Source organism: Sphaerodactylus townsendi, linkage group LG07, assembly GCF_021028975.2.
Source record: "Sphaerodactylus townsendi isolate TG3544 linkage group LG07, MPM_Stown_v2.3, whole genome shotgun sequence".
Lineage (NCBI taxonomy): Eukaryota > Metazoa > Chordata > Lepidosauria > Squamata > Sphaerodactylidae > Sphaerodactylus > Sphaerodactylus townsendi.
In genome coordinates, this window is record NC_059431.1 from 43206730 (window position 1) to 43230753 (window position 24024).

The following is a 24024-nucleotide window of genomic DNA, read 5'->3' on the forward strand; positions in this document are numbered from 1 at the left end:
TAAACACACTTATTTGGAAGTTAATTTCAATGGAACATAGAAGCACATATTCAGAGGATAAAGTGTCAAATAAAACTTTTCAATACATCACTAAAACAGCTTATGTGGATGTTTCCGTATTTCCTGAGTTGCAAATTTCTCTATTCAGTAATACCTTCTTGGGAAGTATGAAAAATTGCCTAAATCATGGAGTTAATGAACCTTCCTATACCTGTGCAAGCTAAGTAATCAACCTAATTCACTTTTGAAGGAAAACAGAAGAGGTGATAATGTTTCTTATTATGCAAATAGGCTAGACCATTATTAAAGTACTATTTGATATATAAGAAACATCAGCTGAAATCTAAATCCTTTAATCTTATACTCTTTTTTTAAAAAAAGCATAACAACTAGAGATAAAATATACTAAGAGAAGGAAGGATCTTCCAATTCATTATATTTCAAAGTTTATTCTACAGAAAAAAGGCATTTATATATGTGCCTATCTATAACATGCACAGTAATAGAGAATGGTTTTAATGAAGTCTGTGCAGGAGTCCTTCTCATTTTATAACCCCTCCCCAAATTAATCACACTGTAAAAAGCCACAGTTGTAAAAGAAAGCACATAAAACATGACAATACGTGTGTAATATTCTTCCATAAAAATGCCGTGCACCAAAGGTTAGCTCTAAACTGTTGCACGCTGTATAAATAACACCCAGAAAGGGGGAAAAAAAGGCACATCAGCGATCATAAATGTGCAGGCAACATTTAGGAGACAAACACCTTCCAAAATTTATATCTTCTACAATGGTCAGCTTAGCAGGACAGAATGAAGAGATGTTAACAGACATATAAAAGTGATGAGCTGTTAATGAATATAAATATAGGTCTTGAAAGAGTATGATTTCTCTATTACTTTCTGTTACACAAAAAACTATTTCTTTATTCAAAGTAATGCTGCAATTTAACAGTGCTGGTAGTGTTTTCCTCAACTGTTTATTTCAAGCTGGTGGGGTTCTTGTAGCCCACCTGAAAAATATACTCAAAGTTATTTAACACTAAATTGAAATCCTCTCCAGGAAACTCCTATTTGAATCTAATACATGCTCAAAAACTGATCTTTACTCTGATTTTAAGTTCTCTGTATCAGTATGTTTTATTGCTATTCCATGTTCTGGGATTTCAAGAAAAAATTAAGAGAATGATGTTCTCTCTCCTCTCTCTCCCCCCCCCCCCCCCTCTCATGGCACAGTGAATTCCACATTTCATTCACTTCAAGATCAGCTATTATACCATGGACTCCTAATATATCTGACATTTTCTTATTATTTCATAATGTAAGGCGCAAGGCAGATCAATTTGCAGCAGACATCATTACAAAGCATTTCAACAATTTTACCCGTTTTACACAGTTCACTGATTTTTATGCAGCTTAAAGTTGACACAATGTCACCTGATCATATTCAATCTTAAACAATGAACGAGTGCTAAAGCATAAGTAAAGCAAGTTATGTACTCTAAGACAAACTTGAATATTCTACGAGCCTCACCAGTAGATAACTTGCCCATTTCAGAATGTTTTCCAGCTTCTTTTGACAGCTATGTTCACTTGTGATATCCCCCCCTCTCAGTCAGGCTTACCTCTGATAGAAAAAGCCAGGTAATTCTCATGTACGTGCAGGACCCAAAGGAGTCTAACAGGCTTTCTCCACAATAGTAAGCCAATAGACTAATCCATAGCAAATGTATATGGAACAATTTCCCTTCCTTTCACTCACGTGGAGCCAGAGGCACTATCGGCTTACAGCTCTACGCCTGCCTAAGCTCTTATTCTGTGGAGGGTAGAAGGTCAGAGTGAACAGATTAGAGAAGTGGTGACAAGGTTAGCTAGGATGAGAGCTTCTTTACAGATCAAGATTCTGAAGCTGAATGAGAATTGGGGGGGGGGAGTGTGGAATCACTGGATGCTGACACTTTTGTCTGTCAGGACAGGCAAATGGAGCTCCTGGTGAAGTAACAGCATGGTGACTCCCCTCCCACACAGCTATCAGTTCCACATTTCAGACTCAGCATTCAGAAAAGAAAAAAAAGATTATAAACAACCCAGTGTCAAGAACGCAAAGTATTCAGCAACTACATAAGATATTCTTAAAATAGTCTCACTAACACATCTTGGACCTAGCAGACATAAATCTAGGGTAAGCCCATTGGACACATTGAGAAAAATCCAAAATTCCATCGCTGTAATTAAAGAGATGAATTTAAACCATTGTTTCTGTTTTCAGAAACAATCTGTTGACAAGTGGCAGCGGGGGGTGGGGGGGAACGACTGGATTTAGAAAGAAAGCATTGATTCCAATTATTATGTTGTTGTTCCTTATATATAGGAAGGCTGAGAACAGTGTGTTAACTGTTTTCATCAGCACGCACTTTAACATACAAACATATATGTCTCCAACACTACTACAGTTTTACTAGTTATTTTTTAAAGACAGATTGGTGGTAGTGTGGGTAAAGAGGTTTCTAAGAAATTTGCTTTTTTTCCAGTTTAATGACAAATTTGTATTCTTGTTGCTATCTGATTACAATTTTTGCCATTGGTTGCCTCTATTTTGCTAATATTTTTGAGCAACTGCTTAGGCAAAGAAACACTCCCCAGGTTTATGGAGCATGTCTCTTATTGTATAAATTGAGGCAAACATAAAAAGTCTCTCAGTCATATACCAAATCACACTGTAAGTAGTCAGTCACACACATCATGGGATGAACTGAGTCACAAGCCAAAAATCTTCTAACATTTACAAAGAACTCTGCAAATCAGATCCACAACTGGCTGCCCCGGAAGTTTTCAAGGATGCCCTGCAATTTTAAACTGTTTAAAATTATCTTCTAAGTCTAGATGTAAAGAACATTTGTTGTTGTTGTTTTAAAAAACTGCAAAACTCCTGAAAGCTCTGAAATGTGTACTCACCAAAACAACTTACATGCAATGTTAAAATTATTCCAGAAGCCCTGTCAAAGTTATATCCACATTAAAGGAGCCATCCAAGATAATGATAGCGTTACATGTAAACAAAAGTATTTTTTAAAAGGTGAAGTATACTCTGTAGAATTATAGTCTTCAGCATTCCTACCCCCCTTTAGAAACCCAAGCACTGGAAAAAAATCAGACTGCTTACTAAAAAGAGGAACTTCATTTTGGCGGGCTTATGTTCACTTTAAGATTTGGCAAAGGCATAGATGCAGGAAGAATCTAGTGGACAGATACAACAGGGCAGTCGCTCTGTCTTTGCTGAACCTCTCACACAATCCCTCTGTCTCTCTCCCACTTTGCTACACAGAAGAATCTTGACAGAATGGCAGGAAACATGCACTGAGTGGTCAGGGAAGGAGATGATGTCAGCAACCACGAACAATAAAAGGTGTAAAGGTGCTTCCTTCCTTAAACTGTTCCAGAAGTGCAAAATGGGAACCAAAACTCTCCACTTCCTCCTCCGAACAGTACTTTTTGAATCTACTCTGCTGCAACACCCTAGACAGAGAGCCCTTTGATCAAGTCACCCACAGGGCAAGAAGTAGAATCAAAACGGAGGAATCTAAATATTTAATTTATAAATAAGACGGCAGCTAGATGAAAACTTAGTGAATATGTGTCAGTGATGTCAGCTTTCATTACAAAAGCAAAAGGAGCACCACAAATATTTTCCGTTCTGCCATCACTGCACGTATCTGAAGCATACAGTCATTATACATTAAGACTTCTTTGAAAACTTATGTTCAAGAAACATTCTTCCCATTTTGAAGTATGAACAAGGGGACTTTCTAAGGCAGTGAGCCATTCAGAAAAGGCTACATGTGCATTTAATAGTCCAAGTGAACAACCTGAGGACAAACAGGCAACATTGCTTTAGTATTATTTGGAGGAAGCTTCCACTGAAGTTCTGTCATATAGGACTTTGAATTAAAGCAGACTGTATGTAACTAACTCAAACAAAAATCTGTAGCCTGTGCGATAATATTAGAATGGTTTAAATAAGGAGGCTGTCCATCTCTAATCCATCACAATATCTGGCTTGATATGGCAATTAATTTTCAGTGGTTCGTTACACATATTTCCTGTCCTTCCCCAAAAGAGCTTGAAACGCCATTGTACAGCTCAATGCTAATCAAGTTTATTTAGAATAAAGTTCCACTGATGGCAATGGGATTTACTTCCAATTAAGTATGGATATGATTGCAGCCTTAGCTTGATCGTGTCAGATCTCAGAAGCTAAACAGGGCTGACTGTGGCAAATATTTGGATGGGAGACCTCCAAGGAACACTAGGATCATGATGTGGAGACAGGCAATGGCAAACCGCTTCTGATTGTCTCTTGCCTTGAAAACCACACCAGGAGTTGTTAGAAGTCAGATGTGACTTGACGGGGGATGGGGGGGAGTCAGAAAGAGATTTCTCCACATACTGAGTTTCACAATTGACTGGAGATCTGAAGTTAGGATTCCCTCATCCCAGCCCAACTCTCTACACTGCTAATCCAGGACGAATTTAATATGTGAAAGCCAGCAAGACCATAATCAATTTTCCCTGGAATCCCTCACAGATGGATATAACAAGAATTTGGCCCTCAAAAAGCAACTTTACCATTATACAATTATACACTAGATGTCATTACCGCTACACTAGAATATTGCAACATATAAGACAGCATGCTGTAATCCAATTTGGGTAGAAAGACATTTAAGCAAAAACAACATCAACAAAAGACAACTCTGAGTCATCTTAAGATTTCAAACATCTGTCCTAAACATTCCTCTTCAGAAATTTAACATTTAACATAAACCTATACTTATGTGTTTTGATCTTTTAGTTGAACTGCCACATTAAAAGATGTGTGAGGGGTTTCATTTTAATCTGCTCAATTCATTTCAGAAGGGCAAACATTTTACCACAGAAAGTTTCACACGAATGCCACTAGCCTGCAAGTATAAAATAGACTAAAGAAACTACTTTTGGAAAGCCTGTGGTGGGCAGAAGCTTGTGTGTGTGTGTGTGTGTGTGGGGGGGGGTGTTTGAGCTATGTACAGCACATAGTAACTCTGGAAACTCTTCATCATGGGTGTCCAATCCTGGCCCTCCAGATGTTCGTGGGCCTATCCCTATCACGGTGCTGATGGGAATCATAATCCATGAGCATCTGGAGGCCCAGGGTTGGACATCTCTGTTCTAAATGATAATGAAAGAAATAAAGAGCCAATATGGTAGAAGTTTGGATTCATTGAGCCTGCTCATCTCAAGCCAGGTATTCTATCTTAGCCTAACCTACAACTAAAGTTATTGTGAAATTGGAATGTAATGAAGAATCAGATACATGAACCTTGGAGGAAGGGAAAGGGAAAAATAAAGCAGATTTTTATAATACATTTTTGTGCTGTGGCTAATCACTTCAGTTATTGAAGATAAGACAATCTGCATAGTCAAATTATAAGTTTCATAACACAGTGGTAACTACATTTTTTTGCAGGTATATATATACATATACTTCATGTCTATATACTTCAAGCATATATACTTCATGTCTTTTTGCATATGTATGCAATATGTATATATTCATATGTGTATGAATATACATGTATTTATATTCAAAGTAAGTATTTCATGACCAAACCAGAGCATATTGTCATGAATAGGATCAAAAATGTCCACTGGTGTCATTTTTGTGCATGCAAAACAGCCACTGATTCTGCTCTGTCCTAATAATCACAGCAGCTTCATTTTCTAGCATTTCCACAGTGGAATACAAATATTTCAATATGAGACAAACTATTTCATAATCCATGTAACCACATGGATTTATCATGGCTTGGATCCTACGAATGAGTTCTGCATGTTTCCGCTAAAACTTCCTTTTGAGCAGAATCAGTGGTTTTCAGTGTGTCTTTGTGCAAACGGACGTTTCAGTGGAAAAGGAAGTACTATCTGTTGCACTGGCTATCTAATATATTCACTGAATTTATTTGTTAAGATCTATGTCTGTGTCTTGAAGCATCATGTGAAGCAACTCCACTATTTCTTCACACAGGTTCTTCTTGTTCCTGTCTGCCAAACTTCTACAGCGGCTGGCAACACCTAAATTCTACCTACCATGTTCTGTTAAAACATATGAGGTATAGTGTAAAAATGTACAAGAAAAAATCAGGCCACTGTACCTCAGGCTGCAGAAAGATCATGCTACAGCACAGACTGTGCAAATATGTATTACAGTGCAAAAAGATATAAAAGTGCAGTGAAATAAGGCTATATCAAAATGGGCTGATCATTTCTAAGTCACTATATAAATACACCTATGACAGCACACAAATATATAACTGTGCAAAAATGCATACAGAAGGTAGGTGAGTCAAACACCATCAATAAACCAAATGCTGTCAGTCTGTAATCCAATGGATAAAGTTGCAATTCAATATAATACCATATGGGACTTCCTTAGTGATTCTCCAATAAACATAGGAGAATGCAGTCCAGTGAGAATCAGCCAGCAAGATGCAAAGTAATCCAAATCCACAAAGCTACATAGTCCAAAACAGGCTTCTGTAGCCAAGATCCTCATTTTCAACAAATCTCTTCCTCAGTGGAAAAATATCACAATATTGTTATTGCATATTCCATGTCTTAATCCAGGAATATGAACACATTGAATGTTACCATAAAACCATCCCAAGCAGACTATGCCACATGATTAATTGATAAGGTATTATAGTGAGTTGGGAGTTTATCAGTTGGATTACAGATTAACAGCATTTGGTTTATGGATGGTGTTTGAGTCACCTACCTTCTGTATGCATTTTTTGCACAGTTGTATATTTTTATGCTGGCATGAGCGTATTTATATAGTGACCAAGGAATGATCAGCTCATTTTGTATATAGCCATATTGCACTACCCTTTTATATCTTTTTGCACTTTAATACATATTTGCACAGTCTATGCTTCAGCGTGATATTTCAGCAGCCTGAGGTATGGTGGCCTAATTTTTTCTTGTATTGTTAAAATATATGCCACATAAACTGGCAGAGTTTAGGAACTGAAAGCTATAGGAAGCAGCAGATCAAATTATGGGGGGAACAGGGGAAAAAACAGTCAGTGGTTGGATGAGATGGTCGACCCATTAAGTAATGCTAGTGTGATCAGTATATGGCTTATTCAAGAGGAAAATAATGTCAGCTATTCAGGAGGGCTGGAAATGTGTGATACTTTGATATTGTGGTTAAAATGTAGGTCAAGGATCAGGGAGACCCAGGCTGGAATCCCCACTCTGCCATGGAAACTCACTGGGTCACCTTGGGCCAATCACACACTCTCAACCTAACCTAACTCACAGGTTTGTTGTGAAGATGAAATGGAAGAGAAAGATGTAAACTGCTTGGGGATCACATTGTGGAGAAAGGTGGGGAACAAATGTAGTAAATAAAACATTAGGAAAATTATTAAAGTTCTATCCACATAGAGTTACAATGGCAAGAAGAATATAGCAAAGAATATAGCAAAGTTTGAACATTTTAACCTTTCACACAGCTCAAGTTGAATGACTGCATAGTTCACCAATATTAATTCAGGAGGATCAGTATCAATTTAATGAACCAATACAAATATGCTTCACTTATATGGTTATAATAACCACATGCCATTTCACAATTTCTGTTCTACAGGGAAAGATACTTGCTTCACTCACTGCAGGGAATATTATTGATATGTTTCATTTTGTTATTGTCATACACAGTACACTGGGGAAGAATAACAAAATCAATTGGAAAATACATTAGCTACCGGTAATCTTTTCTGTGACCTTCAATAATGTTGCTATACTGGGAGATCCCTGAAAACGGTTCTTATGAACAGTAATTTATTTTTTTAAATGCAGAAAATCGAGTTTTCAATGATCCAACTCAAAGTAAATCAGAAGATCAGGCAAATCCAGTCCCCCATATGCCATATCTAGCTCATACAGAAGGAACATAATGGAAAAGTTCCCCATAAACACTGCTCATTATCAGATTCCACATTCATTAACAAAAACATCTATTACTGTAACATATAATTTCAAAAATTCTTAATTGCAATAGTGTCCACTTTTGCTGACATAAAATTTTTGGTGATTCCTCACTTTCAGCTGAGATCTGCAAACAGCCAACAAAAGTCTATGGGATTCTATGCAAGTAGACTTGTTATCCTCCCAAGGGTGCCTGCTTATGATGTTCCTGCCGGCCAAAAACAGAAGGATAATCCTTCTTTCCAAAAACATCTCTTCCCCAAAGCAAATAGGCTAACCTTCACCTCATTTGAGCAGGAGGTTTTTCCAATGAGACCAGGAAGACTCACATTTCTGTATGCAGGGAACACACATATTTTGGAAGCCATGGAAAACCTTCGGCTTGGCCCCTGCCTCCCCAGAATCCATTTTGTGGTAGTACCCACTACCTGTTTTCAAAACTTCAATAGTGCCCACAGTCTCAACAAAGTTGTAACAGATGATGTAAACACTGTCTGTCAGTTCATACTAACCTTTACTAATCATGTAATAAAATACTGAGTTCTTTGCTCAATTATACTAGTATATATTTTGTATAAAAATAAATTAATACAAAAAGGATTGTTTCATTCCACTGTGACAAGAAAAATGCTGCTATGGCAAAATATTTAACATTTTCAGTGTAAAATCTTTAAATTTCAAAGAGTTAGTAATACTACAATGTAAACAGTAAAGAAAAACAGATCTAACAATTAATTATTACCCAATGAATATTAAGACCGTTGATAGCCTTGCCCCCAAACGGCTCATAGGAGATTCATCAATTTTCTATCTTTTTCTCTCTTTTATAGCAGGCTAATCAACCTAATTAAAGCTTTGTTCATTTGAAACCCTGAATGACAATTTGCTTAACTTCATCCCACTGTGGTATTTTTTTTATGAAGAGAATTAAATCTGATCTTCTGACAGCAATTATTAAATGATCCCAACTGGCCCCAATTAAGATGCATAGCTCATAAGGTCTCCAAATCCAATAAAGGGACAAATCCTCTCACTTGTACATCTTTCTTTACCTTGGTCCTATTTTCTTAAGGTCAATTAAGCTCATCTGATCCAGTGCAACTGAATGCCGTTTTGAAGAATAATTCCAAAAACAATTTATCAGTTTACAGCAGAGACTTTCAAAAGTATTGGATAAGGTCCTCTGAAACCATCCCATTCCAGTTCTTCTTAGTTTCAATGCATCTCATAAATATCACACACACTCATCCGTGTATGCATTCTTATTTGTGGTACATGTGACAAAATGCCTTCATAAATACTGGAAACACCATCAAAACAGTTAAAGTAATGATACATGTTTCCTTTTACTTGAACCCTTTATTTTTATCCTTCTGGCATTTTATACTTTCCTGTTTATAGTACAGTTCTGTAACCATGAGGTTTACAAACTTGCCTTAAAAAAAGATGCTGAATTTTATACGTTTTATGAACAGTTGATTGCTGACCTCTGTAAAACATACACATCTTATGGAAATTATCTTATGGGATGAAAATGGGCCAAATGTTGCTGACTGTTCAGGTAATTGGGAAAATCTGATTAGAGTGGACTAGAGGGTTCAAATGACCACTAGGTCTGACTTTCAGCGTATTCTGTCCCTGGAGCTGGAGGGACAGCACTGCTGTTGCCCTGCCCTGCCATCTCCAGAGAGCTTTCCGGCAGCACAGGAAGAGAAAAAAATCTGAAAAGTCTCCCTGCCACTGTAAAGCCTTTCATAGCAGCCGATGGACTTGGTTGGCATAATTCCAAACCTTGACCACAGTGCAACTGGCCGGGGTGGAAGCTGACTAATGTCAGTTCCATCCCCAAGAATGCCAAGTCCATTCTCCCCCTCCCATGTTAGTGGACATGCGGACACCGGCTTTGCTGTGCTAGTTTGGACTTCCAGTAGTTTGGACTTCCAGCTTTCATTGTGGTAGAGCTGAGGAGCAGTCGGCTGCTGGTGCCTCTTCCACTGCCGGAAGGGATAAATGCACTGCTATGGCCCTCTGCCAGTTCCTGTGCCCAAACACACACACCCTCCCCAATATGGACTGGGCCATTAGCTTTAGATGTTAGCCTCTCGGTTAGGCAGATGGCAACCAAGAGAGGGATATCAGTCTGTCCCCTTCTATTACTATCTTTCACCTTCCATTACTATCTTCTTGTTTTATCTGAAGTCAGTCCTGGATTAACCAGTACGAAAATAGGGCGTCATGTAAAGAGGGCCACATAGAGGGTTTTTTCCTTCTTATCTTTGCTAAGGATTGAAGCAGGTTTGTTGTCAGATTAATTTTGAGGATATGATCAAGGACTTTGCAATGACAAAATGCAGGAGAAAACTTTCTGTAATATAAAGTCATAAGTAAGCAATAGTAAACATTGGGGTGCTGTGTGGTTCCCGGGCTGTATGGCCGTGTTCTAGCAGCATTCTCTCCTGACGTTTCACCTGCATCTGTGGCTGGCATCTTCAGATCTTCAGATAGGAAACCACACAGCACCCCAGTGATTCCGGCCGTGAAAGCCTTCGACAATACAATTGTAAACATTATTTTGCATTTTTGATTTGTGTGAGTTAAAATGCTATGTATCTTCAAGACAAGAAAGCAGTGGAATAATAGGTGTTTTGTTTCATACAAATAATGATATTTATATATAATGATTTTCTATTGTTTTTATTTTGAATTGCATTTATACAGTGTATGTGGGTATCATAATGTTCTCAGTCCTTAGGGCCTCTAATCCAGCCCTGTCTGATGTTCCCTCAGTGCTCCCAACAAACTACCTTCCCCATGTTTTAATTTAAATTTTTTATACATATATAAAAAACATTCCCCATGTTTTAATTTAGATTTTTTTACACATATAATTTTTTTACACATTCTCCAAACTAAAGAGCTCCAAACGCTGCAGCCTCTCCTCATAAGGAAGGTGCTCCAATCCTTCAATCATCCTCATTGCCCTTCTCTGCACTTTTTCTATCTCTTCGATATCCTTTTTGAGATGTGGCGACCAGAACTGAACACAGTACTCCAAGTGCGGTCGCACCACGGCTTTATATAAGGGCATGACAATCCTTGCAGTTTTATTATCAACTCCATTCCTGATTATCCCCAGCATAGAGTTTGCCTTTTTCACAGCTGCCATGCATTGAGTTGACATTCCCATGGAACTATCAACTAAGACGCCCAAATCTTTTTCTTGGTCTGTGACTGATAGCACTGACCCTTGTAGTGTGTATGTGAAGTTTGGATTTTTTGCTCCTATGTGCATCACTTTGCATTTTGCTACATTGAACTGCATTTGCCATTTCTTAGCCCACTCCACCCTGAGATTTATCCAAGGTCCAGCTTGGAGGCTCTTCACGCCATGATCCTTTGCTTGTAGTTCTCCACCACCCTTCATAATTTGGTATCATCCTGCAAACTTGGCCACCACGCTTATCCACCCTACTTCCAGGTCATTTTATGAATAAGTTAAAGAGCACTGGTCCCAAAACGGATCCTTGGGGGACACCACTCCCTACATCTCTCCATTGTGAGAACTTCCCATTAATACCCACCCTTTGTTTCCTGTTCCTCAACCAGTTTTTAATCCATAGGAGGACTTCCTCTCTTATTCCTTCATTGCTGAGTTTTCTCAATAGTCTCTGGTGAGGAACTTTGTCAAAAGCCTTTTGGAAATCCAAGTAGACAATGTCCACTGGTTCCCCCTTTAAGTTAAGTTGCTCATGTTTGCATATATAACATAGTCAAACACAATTGTTTCAGAACTAAAAGCTACAAAGAACCAGACGTCCTTTATGTACTGATAAAAATTTATATTATTTGAAAACCATTTTTTTTATTCATGACAATAAAAACACATCCATCTCAAGGTCTCTTAATTAGCAAGTTATAATATTTTGGTTAAACCAAAGCTATCCAACCCTGGATTGTTAACTAGTCCTCATCTATCCAAGATCTTAGACAAAAGGTCTATCCCATGTATGCTACTAGGAATTGCTCAAATGGAATTGCTGGAGGCAGAAATAGGAGCCAAATGAAACAAACAGTTGTTTCCTAATTTTTAAAATACCAGCCTCAGGTTCAGGCTCTAAATACAGACTTTAAATCAAGTCTGCACATAATATACAATGTGACCCACCAAGATCATTAAAAGTCCTTTGGCCTTCCACAGATACTCAATACCAGTCTATTTTTGCAGTCCCAGGAACATAGCAAAAGCAGCAAATTTATCCAGCCCTTCTTGGCCTACTATACCTAATCAGTGAATTGTGTTCAATTTGGTCAATAGTAAATTGTGCTGGCCCCCTCCTAAGGTAATGGTGACGCATACTATTTTTGGTTGGGTTCTAGTAATAGGGCAGAATGCTCATTTTGGAGCATGCTTCTGCAACAAAGACCAAAGCCTGAAACAGATAGTGCACAGAGTAGAAAAAATCTGATATGTGCATGTTTGTGTGTGGCAAAATCTCTAGGAACATCAGACGAACACAAATTCTACCATTACTCAGCACATCAGTGAAATACATATGTTTGTAGTGGTTTGAGAGGCAAGCAAAGGCTAGAAACTCTACATACTCCTCTCTGACAAGATTGCAACTGAATCTCATCAAAACAAAAAACCACAATTTGTCACACAACAGAGTCAGTTAACATATACTAGGGCATTGGTTGGGGGCAGGGAGAGTATGATTAAAGAGTCAAGCCAAATCCAATGTTCTCAATTTTAAGACAGATACCAGCACTTCAGTGTTTCAGCATTTTAACATATAGACAATCATCACTGTGAATGAGACAGCCTTCTAGATGTAGACATAAAAGAAGCTTGCAGTTAATTCCTTGGCATCACAAAGGCCCAATTCAGCTTTCACAGAGGCCCAAATCATAATGTGGGTGGAGAAGGGAAAAATAACACCCTCTCTGGTATAATTTCAGGTTGGGAAATCAACAATGAGGGAAACGGTCATGTCTAATTCAGTCACATTTCAACTGAAAGGAAAACCATTGCCTCTACAAAAACATGCTACTGTATAAGTGTACTTTAGGATGCCATCCAAAACCCAGTCAAAGAGCAAGCCCCAAGGCCCATGAGTCAAGTATGGCTCTAGTTTTTTCTTTTAATGGACAACTGACATTTGGATGTAAAATTATCCTGAAAACTAACTTTGCTGACTAACTGATTTGTTCAGTGTTGGAACTGAATGTATTTACTATTGTCCAAATAGTATGACCTACAATTCTGGGCCTTTCCCCACTCTCTTCGATCCCCCCCTATGCTGCGCGTTGCTCTCAGCGTGCGGCATCCCAGACGCGCTGCCGGGCGTCCCCACGCCCCTGTGCTCTGCGCGGGGTCATCAAAAGGCACCATTAAGAAGCGCTAGGATGCCGGCGTGCTGAAGCGAGCAATGGCATTGCTTGGCAGCGATCAAAGGTGGCCTGCACACTGTAGCTGCCCCACCCTGTCCATGGGGACTGCCGGGAGGGACCCTGCACTACTCTCCCTCAGAAGTGGCGCGGGGGCTTGCTTAAGGTGAAGTGAGATGGAAAGAAGCCCTCTGCTAGGAAAAGTCAAAAGGAACAAGAAAAGACCCAACATGAATTGACTCTATAAAGGAAGCCATGGACCTCAGTTTGCAAGATCTGAGCAAGGCTGTTAACGATAGGATATTTTGGAGAACACTGATTCACATGGTTGTCATGAATCAGAAGCGACTTAACAGCACTTAACACATACACACATACAATTCTACTAACTGTACTATCCCTTTCAGTGACAAAACAGGCAGTCAACCTCTGAGAAACAACTGCCTCCATGACATACAGGGAAGACATGCAGTCACCTAGCCTCAAGACTTTGGTGATAGATCTGAGGGTCTCCACATAAAAATGTCTCAGTGTGATGAATTTGCTCAAAAATTGAGGTCTAACATAGGCCTCCCTGTTACATTCAGATATGTAAAAAAAATGAAGTAGGGGCCTATCCAATATATTTGGGGGGGGGGGGTGTCACGATATTGCATGAATGTCCAGCAAGTGTTTAATTGCCAATTGGGTGCAGAGACGTTTCTCTCTATTTTTGCATGGAGGAGAAGAAATAAATTGCTGGGGTGATATCCTTAAAAATTCTAAGGTATACCCTTTTGTTATGATCTCTAGGGACCATGCATCTGTTGATGATGCACCCATTCAGTTTGAGACAGAAGGAGTTGACCTCCTCCCCCACCAGAGAACTGGCACAGTCATTGCTTTGGCTTCTTGTTGTCATGGCCATTTTTGTCTGACTTTTGGGTGAACTGTTTGTAGACCTATTGGTAACAAAAGGAATGGTTGGAAGTGGACCAGTGGGAGCACTTGCCATCCTTCTGTGTTCTGGGAAAAGTCCTGTGGAATCTGAAGGTAAGATTTCCCAAAGTTCATCTGTCAAATCTGACACACTTGGGCATTGGCTTTTTCTTGTCATGTGTCTCAACAAGAACTTTCTCCAAGGAATCTCCAAATATAACATATCTCCTTGGAAAGGGTACGCAGTAACAATGGACTTAGAGTGTAAGACTGCACTCCACGCTCTGAGCCACAGATTTTGTCAGGCAGATACTGCACAGACCATTGCTCTAGAGGAGAAAATGAGAGATTCCAAAGTTTAATCTGCCATGAAGGACAAAGTCTTGAGAACTCAGGTAGTTCCCTCAATCAACCTCTTGTCTGAACTCAGGATCCGCTGTAAAAGTTGGCAGGTCCATAAGATGGCTGCCCTCGTGGAGGCTGTGGCCAAGACTTTGATGGCCATTGTTATGGCTTTAGGGGCCCTCTTCCAGGTGAATTCACATCTCTTGTTCAGGGGATTGTGAATGGAACCTTCCCCATCATGGGAGAAAAAGCCAGTGGGCTGCAAGGCTGGAACCAGGGCATCTACAAAAGGAACTGGTAACAAATTGTTACAAATTATTGTAAGGCAAAAAGTTTTTTTTTATGAATGATGGGAAATGCTTGTTAGCAGTTGGTTTAATCCATTCCTTCTTTAACTGGCTTTCAAAGAATTCAGGGAATGGAAAGATTCTCTGGGCAGAGACAGTGTGTGGGACAAACTCCTTGTTGCCCTTGGGTCAGTTCCTAATGGTAATAGAAGGTATCCCCCCATCCTCCTGAGGAGGTAAATCCAGGAGATCTAGGGCTGTGATGGACTTAACCAATAAGTATTGATAGTCCTCATGTTTGAAAAACCTTGCTGATTGCTTAGGCACATCTATGGGCAGTTCCTTCTCATCTAATAAAAACTCTCCCTCTTCCTCACTGTGGGATCTGGTGTTACTATCCCAGCAGGGAGAATCCCTTCTACAGTTTCTCTCCCCTCCCCATCTTCCTAGCTGCCTTGGTAGGTCAAGCAGCAGCAGCCCCTGCCTGGTTGGATGGAACTCTAGGAGGGAAAGGGCTAGAGAAGGAAGACATACCTCTTGGGCAGAGCCCCTTCTGGAATGGTAGTTGTTCATTTCTTCCCTCATTGTCTGCCTTAACCATGCAGTGAATTCTGGGCTTAGTAGCCATTTTGCATCAAAGCTGCCTTTACTTGTGATTAGACCTCCTAGTAGGAGGGTCTTTGCCAGCTATTTCAGAGTGCCCTGTATTGCTGTGTTCTGAAGTCAGGGAAGGACTTAAGATCAGGATGGATTAGCCTCTCAGTCTGGCTATCTGAGCCTGTGCCACATTCCCCTACTGGCAAGATGACGGATGCTGAATCAGCTGAGTGGGGGGGGCATCTCTTCTTTGTACACTTTCCCCATGCATTGGCTCTAGCCACTTAGTAGACCAATTTTACAGTTCCTGGGCAAGCAACTTTGGGCTTCAAAGCCAGGGAGGATGGATTGTCTGTCAGTGAGGCTTCCAGTTCCCAATGACAAAAAGTTGTCTTGTGCATTGTTTCCCGCTATCATTGTTTTGGCGGGAATCACAATATCCATCTTTAGCTTTATCTCTCCTTGCTCAACTAAGCCCCCTAAGCCTTGTGCCTCCTAACTAATACTAGGAATAAGAAAGGAGAAGAATAGAAAAGGAAACTAGTGGGTGAGGATAGCTAGATTTAAAAGCAGATAGATTAGAAAGAAGCAAAACTCAAGAGCCTACGCCTATCTCTACTCTCCCTGCCTGAGGCAGGAAAATAACTGATGTATCTGCTCAGCATTCAGAAGGTCCCAAATTCAATCCCTGGCATTTTCAGTTGAAAAGATCAATAGTGATCTTGAAGGACCAACAATTTGAAAGGCAGCTTCATGGGGCTGCTTGCATGCAAGGTACATTGCTTAAAGATATAACAGCATAGAGCAGGGATTTCCAACTTTTTGGAACCTGTAGGAAATTTTGGAACACAAAGTGGCAGGAGTAGCCACAAAAAGGGTGCCATGGGAGGCAGGGCTAACCACAAAGTGTCCGGGAGTGAGGTTATGCATAACTCTGACAGAAGTTCTGTTTAATGATGGGGGAAGCAAATTGGTCTGTCTGTCTGTCTGTCTGTCTCTCTCTCATACACACACATACATGAACTCACACACATAGAGGAAGCCCAAGTGCAGGGGAGAAGAGAAGTAATTTAAACAGCTACTGCTGAAACAATGTTTTTTAAAATTTTCACAGCCAACTAGCTCTCCAATGACCAATCAGAAACCACGCTGGGTGAGGGCCTCATCTGGACCTGCCCCTTTGATAAGCACCAGGAAAGGTGTTTGTAGGCACCAGGTGCTCATGGGCCTGAGCACCATGTTGGAGACTACTTCCATACAGCAGTGCAATACATGAGAAAAGGATACAAAAGAAACGATCTATTTTGACAAGTTCAGCCTTTAGATCTGGTCACTTATAGACCTGCCAGTCTCAATTAAAAGGTTGCATGTATTACTTAAACTGTGTGACATATGGCTAAACCTTGTAATTGAGAGACACTTTCTGCTTCCCTGAATCCACATGCACTTCTAAAGTGATCCAATCAAGCCCAAGCCATGATGGTTGGCAGGGAAAGGGTGATTTACTGCTCCCTTATATTGCTGTAATCCCAATGGCTCTTACAGCAGTGTAAATGGTTGTGCTATTGCATCTATTCAGTATTGACTCTTCTACAATAACATAGACTGATGGAGTTTTTAAAGTTTATTTTCTATATGCATATTTGAGAGATCTTTTTCAGGCCAGACTCTTGAAGAATAGAAAATAAGCCTGAATAAGCTTGTTAAGGCATACAGTCACAGGCGCACATTACATATGCAGAATGAAGATATGTTTTACAACAGAAAGCATTCTTGCACTCTGGAAGTCACAGTTCAGATTTTCTCTTTTTGAAGAATTTAATGTAAATTATGACTATTATTTAGAAATTGTTTTCCTAACACTGTTTATAGACAGACACTTCAAATGCATTAACATGACTGGGTTTGTTCATCTAGATTTCCATCATAATAAAGCCATAGTAATTCTGTACTTCATGTCACCAAGGTGAATTCACACAATTTTTTATCACATTGGAAAAGAGGCTGATTTCCATCAAAGCAACTTTGTGATTTGGATGATGTAGAAGGAGAAGAGGAAGAGTTTGGATTTATATCCCCCCTTTCTCTCCTGCAGGAGACTCAAAGGGGCTTACAATCTCCTTGCCCTTTCCCCCTCACAACAAACACCCTGTGAGGTAGGTGGGGCTGAGAGAGCTCCGAGAAGCTGTGACTAGTCCAAGGTCACCCAGCTGGCATGTGTGGGAGTGTACAGGCTAATCTGAATTCCCCAGATAAGCCTCCACAGCTCAGGCGGCAGAGCTGGGAATCAAACCCGGTTCCTCCAGATTAGATACACGAGCTCTTAACCTCCTACGCCACTGCTGCTCTTACTGAATTAATCACCATTTACTGAATTAATCACCATTTACAAACACACAACACAATATTTATTACAAAAAAAGTTGGCCCTCCAAAGTGTTTAAATCCGTTTTATTTTTTGTTCCAAAATCACAAACTGAGGTTACATTGTCCAAGAGTACAATTGCCCTACAACACAGGAACACATATATCAAAGGAAGATATGAACAGACTAAAAGGAAGTGAAAGTTCACTCTGTATGGCTGGTTTCAACATCATTCACAGGAAAAAGCACTTTGTTAAAGCTGCATGGCAAGTGCTATTGAGGTCTTTCAGAATGAACATGAGTGAAGGACAGCCCCATCCGCAGCCCCGGGTAGCTGAGGACAGTGCTGTTGACACGCTGCCCTGCTGCCTCCAGAGAACATTCCAGTGGTGTGGGAGGGCAGAATTTTTTTTAAAAAAAACCCTGCCACTGGAAAGCTCTTCATAGAGCTATATAGACTTATACCACCAAGCCATGGCAGAATTCCCTGCTAAGCCAAGATGGAAGTTGACTAACATTGGCTCCACCCCTGGGAAAGCCTCCAGAACACCCCACTGTACCAATGGCGTGGAAGCGCTGGCATGGCACCCAGCACCACATCCAGGCATTCCAGAAGGCTGCCACAGCCATATGCCAACATCGTTGCCCCCTCCACTGGGATAAGTGCCTTGGGGAGGGCAAATCTACCTGGTCAGACCTGTGCCACTCCGTTAAGTTGTTTCAGCCCTCCCCCCCTCATTTGAATAGGACTGTAAAGCTCTTCCATCTCCATGACAGAATGTCTCAGAGGACTATATGATGGATACTGTTATGTCTTGTAGGATCTTCAGGAGTACCAAAACACCAAAAAGACAGAATCTTGACCTTTCTGTTGAAGTGTTATATTCATTAGCCATCTAGGAGATAGCTACATGCAAATGACAGACATTGAAACTGTATATATTGTATAGAAACATTGCAGTCTATATGAATATGAAGGTATCTTTCTTGATCTTCAACAACATTTCCAGAATACTCCCACTGCGCCAGTACTGGTGCAGTGCTCAGCACCATGTCCAGACATTCTTGAGGCAACAGAAGCTGCTTTGGCATTATGAATGCTACTGGCCAGAACCATGGCAGGTGGGCATTTATACATAAATGCCAGACTTCCTTAGTAAATTTCAATCACTTATACTACCTTGCCTCATATTAAGGAGACTTCTGTCACACATATTAAGGAGACTTTTGTCACAACAGCTGTGTGTTGGGGAGGAAGGGAAGATGTCCTGCAAGAAAAAGGTTCCATAATTCCTAGAATCTACAATTAAAGGAACACCAGAGGTGAAAACTGATTTATTTTGCCTGAACTAGTAGAGAGCCTCTGCCACCAGAGTAGATACCACTAAGCTGTATGGACCATAGGACTGACTTGGTAGTCTCCTAAATATGACATTATGAACATTGAAATCCATGTGCAGAAAGGAAAAGTAGGCACAAGCACACTGGCTCCATACACATAAAATGGTATGTGCAGATGCTCACTCTCTGTAATAACTGTTTTTCAAACCTTCCCATCATCTGGAAGGTGCTTACATGTGCATGATTACATATGTAGAATCCATGGGCCTTTCCCCACTTTTCCTGCTGCCGCCGTTGCTGCGCGCTGCTCTGAGCGCGCGGCATCCCTGGCGCGCGTCCGGGCGTCCCCACGCTGTTTTCGCCAGCGCCAGGGATGCCGCACGCTGAGGGGGCGCAAGAGCGGCAGCATCGGGGCGGATGCGCTGTTGCCGCCCCTGACGTGGGGAATTATGGGGAAAAATGCACTTGTGGGAAAAAATGCACTTGTAGTAAAGAAAAAGACCTGATTGCAAATGTATGCTTAGTGCTGTTCACAACAATTTCAAAGACAAATCCTCTTCCAAGGCTGAGATTCAGACAACTGTTGCCAACTGCTGACATAGACTTGAACTTCATTATTTAATGCTTTCAGCCAGCTATAAGATTTTTCCCCCTGACCTGATCTTATAAAGCTCCTAATTAAAACAGCTTCATCTTAAAACATTCCAAGATATTATGCAGTGACAGACCAAAAAGCACACTGTTCAGCTTTTCAGAGCCTTGGAACTGCTGTGGTATTCAACACAGATGGATAACTACAATACATTACTAATATGCAATATGCTCACTGTTCAGACAACTGCTTCATTCTTAGTCTTCCTGAAATCAACAACATTTTTGTCAGCAGAGATTAGTCACAATTGATATTCTCAACCATGTACACAATCACTGAAAGCTTCCCCAGATTAAGAAGGTTTGGTAATATTTACAGAGTTTCATACTCTGATAGCAATATGTACATCTCATGGCACTATCAGAATCCACATGAACCAGAACCTTGTACCTATAATTATACTTTTGAGCTATGGTTGATACACACTATAACTTTTCACATTGGTGCAATGACAATAAGAAGCCTTGGTTATGCTTACAGCTCTTTTGTGGGTATGTGGCTGGTTACTTGTGAATGAAATAGGCCACTGGTCTAATCCAGCAGGGGTGCTTTTATGTTCTGGTAAAAGTAACTGCAGGAGACTGAAGCTATATTCTAGAAAAAAGTCACAAGCTTTAGAAACTATACACTAGGAAGTGGTTCTTAAATTCACTGTCTATAAACACCCTTCAGTTATACATTATCATCAAATGGTTCCCAATTTATTTATTCAATTATTTGTATGACATCTTTTCCACCAACCAGCTCAGGGAACCTATCAAAAATCTCTGTTGCACTTAATAGACAATGCAAAAATTTTAAAATTCCAATTGGCCTCTGAATGAACATACCAAAACTCATCCTAACCTCCCAGTCTTCCAGGAAGATACTACATTGTACTGTTTGGGGAATTTTGCCTCTTCCCACTCTGAAAGCAGATCCAAAGTCAAGATGTCATTTGAACCTGAATACAGTACTGCCTATATCAAATTTTATTCCAATATCTAAATATTCAATATTGTCATCATGTTACAAGCTGAGAAACATATTTACAAATGAAATGTTCCAGTAAACCAAACGGCACGCTCTGCTGAGCCAGAGAGCTACAAGCAACAGCAGTGAATGCATCCTGACATTGTCCTCACCAATAAACCTGACATATGCTTTGAATATCTTCTTAAGCATAACCCTTGAGTAAATATGCTGCAAAGGCTACAATTCATTTCCAGTCTCAGCTGCTGATTATGAACCACTCAGTTTAAGATTATGATAGCAGCAGATCCTCCTGATTGGATTACAGCATTACAGCTCTGTTCTGACTTTTGCATTCATGCACGTGTACTGTGAGGCTTCCTCATCCCAAAACTGTACATAGTCACATGAATAGGTTAGCTGCCACTCACATGATCAAATATTTTGAAAACCATGATATATGAAAAATATAAACTATTGCATCTTTTGTATAAGCGAGATAAAAACAAGTCCTAATGGACAATAGCGATCCATATCTATGTAACAGTCAATAAAATCTCACCACTTCCTGCTTTGTTATACTCTCCACTTAGGTTTGGGAGTATTAGCTGAAGACATTGACTGAGAGGGGGTAACTGGAATTAGTAACCTATGTATACCAGAATTGTCTGGGTGTGAGCTCTTAAATGAAGAGGCAGTTGGACAATTAACAAATGACTTTTATTAATAAAGTAACAAAAAAACCCTAAGGAATATATTTTTAAACAATGAACATACGCACGCAAGGTACATAAGAACTTATTAAGAGAAAAAAGGAAAGAAGTTGGATACAGTTTTAGGGGTGGGTGATAATTACCAGTCTTACAAGGACATCAGGAAAAAGCAGTGCTGAAGAGGAAAGGAGCCAGCAGTTTCAGGATCAAAAGGAAGAGCCCGCATGCAAGTGGCGGCACACACACAAATCCATTACACACACTATGAAAGGCCAAAGGGGCAGCATTTGTATCCCAAAATGGGTCCTGTGCAGTAGTGGGATTCAGCAGGTTCGCACCACTTCGGAAGATCATGTTGTTAAAATGGTGCTAGTAAACAGCCAGTTGTTAAATTATTTGAATCCCACCATTGGAACTGGTTGTTAAATTATTTGAATCCCTCTTAAATTATTTGAAATCCCATTCTCAATGACAAGAGAATGCCTGGGTTATTCTTCTAAATACTACGAATTGCTGGGATGGGCGCAAATAGAATAAGTAATGGTCTGCTGAGAGTGCTGTTTAAATCACCTCATGGTGACACAATGGGGATTAGCAAGCCCCACTGTCCAGCCAGGCACAATGTAGAGCCAGGAGGGAAAATCAACTGGAAACCTTCCTGCCCAGGCTTGACACACAAGATAAATCCCAAAATTCCCTGAGAGGCCTCCATTTTATGGGGAACAGTGTTTTGCTCTTATGCCAGTTTTTGATCCCCAAACCTGGATGATACCCATAGAGAGAGGAGGAGTCTAGCTGCTTACAGCATGGAAATCCTGACTTAACCAAACTTCTGGATTATCAGTTCTGGTTCATTATCCCAAACCTTACCTTGAGGCTGCTGTCATGAGCAATGTTTCTTATCACAGCCCATTTCTTCAGCAATACAGCCATGTTCACTTACAGTCATTCATGTTACAGTCTTTGTTATTAAATGTGGATGTCATCCAATACTACCTATCCACAAGGGAAAGTACTGCTTATATAGCCAACTGTTCCCAGATAAAACAGAAATGAGAAAAAGCCTAATGGTTCAAGGAGCAATTTTTTGCTTTAAAATCATTATGAGTAGGGATGCTACCGTGTTTCCCCGAATATAAGACAGTGTCTTATATTTATTTTTGCTCCTAAAGATGCACTATGTCTTATTTTCAGGGGATGTCTTATATTTCTGTATTCTGTTCGTCAGGCATGCTTCCAAACAAAAACTTTGCTACGTTTTACTTTTGGGGGATGCCTTATATTTCGCACTTCAGCAAAACCTCTGCTACGTCTTATTTTCCGGGGATGTCTTATATTCAGGGAAACAGGGTACAAAAGTTTTTAGTGTCACCCTTTCAACTTGAGCATCCCATTTTGTGCAAACAGAAGATCACAAGCCTTTATGTGTCATTTTTCTTTGCTCATATAAATGGCTTTAAAATGGCATAAAAGAAGCTAACAAATCAGGAACCTCAGAAATGAACAGAGGCGTACCAGGGGTAAATGGCACCTGGAGACAAATTGTCTGCAGGATGCCCCCAGGCTCTGCCCCCTCCCCTCCCCAGGCTCTGCCCCCCACCCCAGCTCTGCCCTCCACTGCCCTCACCCCGCCCTCGTCACCATGGACATGGGCAAGGTCTAGGGTGCCCACCTCTCCCCCAGACTCCCCCTGCTGGCTGGGCTTCCTGCTCCCCAAGCCCCACCCCCAGCCTCAGTGCTTATAAAAGAAGGTCTCCGAGGACGGGACTGCAGTTCAGAAGACACTACAGGCTGCCGGCTGGGAGACCAGCCAGCAGGGGGGAAGGAAGGGAGGGGGGAGTCCAGGGCGGGGTTGAGGGCGCTTGAAGGCAGCAGGAAGTCCTGCTGTCTCGTCATTTTTGCGTGCCTTGGACAGGGTCGAGGCACATGAAAACGACGAGACAGCAGGACTTCCTGGTTACGTGGGGGGCTGATTTTGCTCCCTCCACATGACCAGAAGAGTGGTGCCCACTAGGCAGATATGCCACTTCAGTCCATAAGGGTATCCTGTAGATGATTTTTGATATCACCTTTGCCTGGAAAACCTTTAAAGCTGCATCCATTGATTGGCAATCCTTCCCATAATAGAATTGTACAATGTCTGAAGCTAAGGATTTCCCAGAGGTTGCAGAACATGATCTTTGTAAAGACCAATTGGAATTATAATAAAAAACCAGGCCAAAGTATTTGAATGATTTAACCTGCTGTAATTAGATGTTATCAATTTTCCATGTGGATGGATGCCAACATTTTGAAAATACAACAACTTTAGATTTTACATGATTAACTTAAATTCATTTAAGTCACAATAGTTAAAGAAATCTTTCAAGTATATTTTGAGACCAATTCTGATTTGCGATAAAATGGCAGTGTCATCAGGAATATAACAAAAGTGGG

The 24024-nt window shown here is 40.4% G+C and overlaps 1 protein-coding gene across 14 annotated transcripts in view; it reads right to left on the minus strand.

Annotated features, from left to right (window-relative positions):
- Nucleotides 1-24024, minus strand: part of MEF2C (myocyte enhancer factor 2C) — a 198685-nt gene that overhangs the window by 109733 nt on the left and 64928 nt on the right. The window contains exon 1 of one of the 14 annotated variants that reach the window (XM_048504769.1): nt 3164-3292. The exons of 11 other annotated variants lie outside the window; for them this stretch is intronic. The gene's annotated coding sequence lies outside the window, so the exon portion shown is untranslated. Of the gene's footprint in view, nt 1-1534; nt 1812-3163; nt 3293-24024 lie in introns of those variants that run through there. 2 more of the 14 variants (XM_048504768.1, XM_048504767.1) reach the window with 2 other exon arrangements.